Below are 6,654 nucleotides of genomic sequence, written 5' to 3'. Positions count from 1 at the left end.
TATAATAGCCTTCTGGGTGCACTTATGACTGTAATTACCAAAAACTAGGCCTTACACTGACAACTTACAACCTAAGCAGACATATTAAAGTAGAACATTCATGTAAGTATTCTAAAAGCTCAGTTCTGTCGCTGAGAGGTCCCTGGGGAAATTTTCCTTCCTCCAGATGAGATGGTGATTACTAGTTTGGAATCAGGAAGAAATCAGTCAAACAATCAGCAAATGTTCATTGAGCGCCTACTTAATGTGCAGGTCACTGTGGTAGGTGCTATGGGGAAATATAAAGAGGCAAGAGGCAAGTAATAACAGCCCTTGCCCTTGAGGAGCTTACAATCAACTTAGAGAAATAAGACAGCCATTCATAAAAAGATAACTAATAATACAAAGCTTCAGAATAAGTTCCAAATGATTGGGATGGATAGAAAGTACAATAAGAGTTTGGAGGGGGCAGAAATTTCCACAAACTGGAGTTAGTGGGCCCTTTTGGAAGGTACAAGATTCTAATTGGCCATTACAGGGTGGATAGGATTCAGAGCGGCTGAGATGGAGGAGAGAAGGGGGTATATATTCCAAGCAAGGAAAATATCAGCTTTACTGGGACAGAGTTAGATATGTGTAAAGTATGCTCAGCAAGTAGTCCAGTCTGGCTAAAGTAGAGAATATCTATAGGGTAATAGTGTGAGATAAGGTTCAAAAAAAACAAGCTGGGGGAAAACTTGGGAGTGCCTTGAATAACAGACTGGAATGTGGACTTTGTTCTTTAGGTGACTAAGAGTCATTTAAGATTTTTGATCTTCAAGAGAGTGGCATAATGAAATCAACATTTAAGAAAGACCAATCTAGCATATAGGGGGATTTTAAGAGGAAATTGTGCTTTTAGATGTCTTGATGCAAAATGCTGAAAAAATAGGAGAGGAACAGAAGCTGGGAATTACCTCTTTCCACTTTATACCCTTTGCTACCACTCCACTTTATCTCTGGCACTGAGTGAAGCCAGAGAGAATCCTTAAACCTAGCCAATTGTATTACAAACACATGCCATCAATACCCTTTGACCCAGCAATAGCACTTCTAGGGCTATATCCCAGAGAGATCATAGAAATGGGAAAGGACCTACATGTACAAAAATATTTATAGCAGCTCTTTTTGTGGTGGCAAAGAATTGGAAATTGAGAGGATGCCCATCAATTGGGGAATGGCTGAACAAGTTGTGGTATAGGAATGTAATGGATACTACTATGCTATAAGAAATGATGAACAGGCTGACTTCAGAAAAACCTGGAAAGACTTGTATGGTCTGATGCCGACTGAAGTGAGCAGAACCAGGAGAACGTTGTACATGATAACAGCCACCTTGTGCAATGACTTATATTGATAGACTTAACCCTTCTCAGCAGCACAAGGATCTAAGACATCTCCAAAGGCCTTGTGATGGAAAATGTTATCCACAAAGAAGAAAGAACTATGGACTTTGAATGCAGATCAAAGCATACTATTTCCTTTTTTTTTTTCTTTCATAGTGTTTCATTTTCTCTTTCTGGTGGTTCCTCCTATTGGTTCTAATTCTTCCTTACATCACTAACGTGAAAATATATTTAATAGGAATGTATATGTATAGCCTATATCAGATTGCTCACTATCTAAGGGAGAGAGGTGGGGAGGGAGGGGGAGAAAAATTTAAAACTCAAAAGCTTATGGAAGTGATTGTTGATAAGTCAAAATAAATTAAGAAAAAAAATTTAAAAAAAACAAACAAACACATGCCATTGGAAACAAGGAAGAAGGGGAAAAATATCAGCAGAGATGCACTCCATACCCTTTCAAAACAGATCTCAAGGCCTAAGTCAGACAGTGATATGTTTTAGTAGGCCCATTTACTTGTATAAAGAACAGTGCAATAAGAGCCATACACTAATTTGGAAATTATAATTGCTATTCCCTATGGGTCCCAAAGTAGTTCTTATAGGTTTGTGTTGAGTAACCCCAAGCTGAGAAACCCCAGAACTGTTTTGTGTATTATACTGTGTTGAAGGTACTGGTAGGGTAGGGAACAAAACCTTTAGAAAGTTTTTCAAGGAAGGATAAACAGAAACACATTAATCAAGGTTCTCATCTATACTGCAGAAATAAGAGGTACTTTCTCCTTTCTAGTCCAGTAGCAGTATTGTGGAGAATAAATCTTTTTAACACTAGTATTATTCTAAGGATGTAATATGGCTACACATCATGGAATCCTACAATAGCCGAAGATTCTATATAATTGTTCACCTAAAGGGTAATACTAGTGGGTTCAAATAGGCAGCAATGTGTTACTAATAATAAATAGTTCCAAGAAGTGGTTTAAAAATAGCAATCAGAAAGATGTATGATTGGAAAAACAGGTGCACCAACCATGTAGTAATGTCATAGGATCCTAGGACCATAGTTCTAGAGCTGGAAGGGCCCAAGTATCACCCCCTCATTTTACAGATGAAGACACTGAGACACAGAGGTTAAGTGACTTGCCCAGTGTCCCACAGTAAGTGTCTTACTTGAGATTTGAACTCATGTCTTCCTGACTTCAAGTCCAGCAACTTACCTTACAGGGTTGTTGTGAAGATTAAATGGGATAACACATATGAATCACTTTTTAAACCTTAAAGTGCTATATAAATGTTAGCTGTAATCATCATCATCATCATCACTATCATTATTATTATTATTATCTACTCCTTGCTGCAGAGAGAGAGGAGACAGAGAGAGACAGAGAGATAAAGAGAGAGAAAGAGACAGAGAAAGAGACAGAGAGACAGAGAGACAGAGGAGAGAGGACAACAAGAAAGAAGAGTTCTTGGGAAGAAATAAGGTATACCCAAAATTCTTCAACAGAAAACAGTTTAAAGTTAATAGAGGTAGATTGTTTTTAGAAGAAAAAGATGGGGTTATTAGAAAGGAGGTTTCTGGGTGGGTATAGTATTAAATAGGGGCACATATAAAATTTTTCCGTAAATTCACCACAGGAAAAGGACACATTAGTTAGGGACCAATTCATAGCCCACAGGGAGCCTTGGGAGATAAAATATTTTCTAATGTTGGACGAGTCAAAAGTAGCAGAAGCTCTGGACTTTTGGAGTCTATCCCAATAAATACATGTTTTATCAACTTAATATCTAACAAAGATACACATTGGGTAGAGATGTTCCATTAGGTAGTTATTGATGATAAAGGTCAGGCCCTTACCTTGAAGGACTATATAAATACTGGATGTGCATAGAGGATAGTAACTGCATTGAACATAGTTGTTAATTATAAAAGCAGTGGGTAATTTAAATATTACCCTTGGCAGAAGTCACAGTTCGATTTCTTTCTCTAGCTAAAGTCAACCATGAATGGAAAGCAGAAACCAACGGAGATGATGGAGAATGAAAGTGTCAGAGACAGTTCATATAAATAATAACTGGTGAGACTTAGTTCTTTTCTTGAACTTCGTATAAGAACATGAGTTATTGTACACATAAAGAACAAAATCATTATTCTTGAGGAGCAGCTTCCCATTTCAATACCACAGATATAAAAGAAAAAGCCAAATGGCCTTCTAAAATAATACCTTATAGGTGGGACCCAAAGCTTTACTGGATCCATTTCTAAGCTAAATACCATTGTCACATTTTCATCATACTCAAGTTCCTCTCTCTCCATGGTTTTCTCAAATTTTCTAGGAGTGACACCCCTATCTCCCCATAGACTTTACCAGCATTACTCTCTCTTCCAGCTTGAGTACATCACTAACAGACCTAGAACTCTCATGTCCTCCAAGTTTCAGAGAAATTAAAATGTTGAGAAACCTTCTAGTGGGGTACATTTCATAAGAGTGAGTAAGACACTTTTAAGGAGCTAGTTTGACTTCTTTGGGCTATTCTGAAGTTACTTAGCAATTAATTAGCACAGTGGTCCTTAGTGTTAGACAGCAAGACCTAGGTAGGAATTAAAAATTGGAGAGGTAGGATAGTTCCCACTTTTCTTCATGCATTTTCAACATTGAATGCCATATCTTTTCTACCTATTAACATTATCATTTTTTCTTCTTTGTACGTTTCTCTTCTTTTCCATTCTATTTTCCACACATGCCTCTGCTCTGTGGCCCTCTCTTCTGGTTGTGAGTCTGACTCCAAGTACCACGTCATGCAGCCTGCAAGCCATGTTCACTCCTGGTTGCATTCCTCTGTACTACTCCACCTCCTCATCCTCAGCTTTGCCCCATGCAGGTACCACTTCCCAACCCCCACCCATCCAAAGGTATGCTGAAGCCAGCTCAAATGCTTTCAAGAATTAATTGTTAAAGTTTCAATGTGAGCATTTACATATCAGAAATTGGCAAATCTACAAATCAAGGCATGATATGTTATTTTGTTGATTGTAAGACAGTGATAGAGAAAATATTAATAATGAAGATGAAACTTAAAAGTGTGTCTTGCACTTTTACTCACACACATATCCCCACAGAGAGCTAGCTATTAAACATTTAATAGTACACTCCTGCCCACAATGACACCCCTAGCTTTTGAGCTGTCCCCATTGGATTGTAAGCTCCTTAAGGAGCAGGGACTCTTGATTTTGCTCATATTTAGGTCCCCAGTACCTAGTACATAATAAACACTCAATAAGTGTTTTCTATATACATTAAGTACCTTTGATTTCTGCAGGATGGCAGCCCCCTCTGTCTCCAATATGCAGATCACAGCCACAGTGACTGGTACATAGTAAGCAGCTAACAAATCCTGCTTGTTGACTGACTGCCTAACCTGAAGGTAAGTATCAAATCACTGGATTCATCAAGCCACAGTCAGCAAATATAGAGTCAGAATTTAAACTCAGCTCTATTCATCTCCAAGTCTAGGACTGTCCACTACAGCCTTCTTCATTCTCTTTCTCTTTCTTTTCTTCTTTTTTTTTATGTACATTGAGATAAATAATAGGTAGGAAACAGACAAACAGGGAAGGCAGTGGGTCTGTGGTAAGGCCAGGACAAAGCATAGAGAAAGTAAATGGTTGAAATTTCTGGATCCTTCATGGATGGATTTATGCTAGAGACTGGCCCCAAACTCAAGGGTACAAATGTTTTGGTTTTTTCAGCATTGAAGTTATTTTATTAGACTTTTAAAAAGAGAAGAGAGGTGCAGATTTTGGGATGGGGTAATAAAGCTCTAGGTTCTTTCCATTATGGCTCTTATAGTCCCCCAGGGTGACATGGTCCTTGAAGATTGTGTACCTTCTCATTCCAAACAATCTTGTTCCAACAGGTACCTGTCTGAGCCACAATCAGTTTCTTCAGGTCTCCTAATGAGTCGTCAATGCTGCAATTCACATGGACCTTATTGCCCAGCCAGATGCTACACAGAACCTCAATCATGTCTCCAGGATGCCCCTAGCCCCTAGCTGCTGTAGAGAAATGATTTTCTTGAGTCAAAGTCTTATTGCTGTGTGAAGGGAATACAGCAAGAACAATTTAATTTTTTTTATATAGTTCAGATATTACACAATTTCCTCATCCCACATTTGTCTTCTGAGCTTGACCTTGGTTTTCATCATCTTTTTACCTTCTGGATCAGTTCCTTGTAATACCCTATCTCTTTGCTTTTTATGGGGCCAATATATAATTTCCAATCATTTTATCTTTATGTTTAATGATTTTTTTTAAATTGCCAGGTGGCTTCCCATAATTATTTCACATGCTGTTCTATTTCATTTTAATTCATTTCTTCTTCTTTTTTCTTTCTTTTTTTTGTCTTGAGGTTTCTCTAAGTAATACCTATTTCTGCCTTATGTAATCATAAGGAGGATAGGTTTAGATTAAATTTGTACTAAAACAGTAGTTTTACTCTAGCATCATGAGGGCAATTTCAGCCATTATCTCAGTATCAGAGCTATAACTAGAGTGAGGTGACTGGGACTTTGCCCCCAAGCATTGAAATTTGGAGGACTTAAATGAATGATTTTTGAAGACTATGCAATTTTAGAATTAGTTATTTTTGCATGTTACAGCTATTTCTCCCTGCAGCATAGAAACAACTGAATCTAGCACCTAGCTAGCAAGAAAGATTAGTCAAGCTAAAAAGCTACAAAGATAAGCCACTTTCTATCCCACCTTCCTTTTTTCTCCTTTTACTCTCCCCATCCCCCACAGTAAAATACCAGGTGATATCTTCCTCATTCTGGTGCACCAGGCTTCCCCTTCAAGTGGTAGCCTTCCAGACAGAAGCCTTGAGGAGTATCAAACTCTCTGCCTCAATTACCTGCACCTCTACCATCACCACCATCCCCCCACACACACACTTTTACATACAGAGCAGGGTCCTACGGCCTCTCTTCCCCACTGAAATGAATTTGTCTTAATTATCTCGTGCCTTTTTTCACATTGTGGAGTACAAAGTTGATTTGAGGGCAAGTTTACAAGGGCTTTTGATGGCATCATTTTATGCTGCTTGCTAATTGTAGCTCAACTCAACCCATTAGGGGAACAACTGCTTCATTTGCCTAGTGCTACAAGAGAGATACACTGGGAAAAGTTGGTTAAGAATTGACAAAGATTCAATGTGGGCTTTTAATCTTCACCTTAGAAGTCAATACTGCTACTATATCAACTAAGTGATGAATGGATGGACTTGCTTGTTCAGT

General features: G+C 38.3%; 1 pseudogene; it reads right to left on the bottom strand.

The window, feature by feature from the left end:
- Positions 1–5,136: 5,136 nt before the first annotated feature.
- Positions 5,137–5,389, bottom strand: LOC110217508 (ubiquitin-like protein 5 pseudogene; annotated as a pseudogene).
- Between the last annotated feature and the right edge of the window lie 1,265 nt (positions 5,390–6,654).

This window comes from Phascolarctos cinereus, unplaced genomic scaffold (genome assembly GCF_003287225.1).
Source record: "Phascolarctos cinereus isolate Bilbo 61053 unplaced genomic scaffold, phaCin_HiC Scaffold_726;HRSCAF=1367, whole genome shotgun sequence".
Classification (NCBI taxonomy): domain Eukaryota; kingdom Metazoa; phylum Chordata; class Mammalia; order Diprotodontia; family Phascolarctidae; genus Phascolarctos; species Phascolarctos cinereus.
The sequence above is the reverse complement of the archived record's forward strand: the minus strand, read 5'-3'. Positions and strand labels throughout refer to the sequence as shown.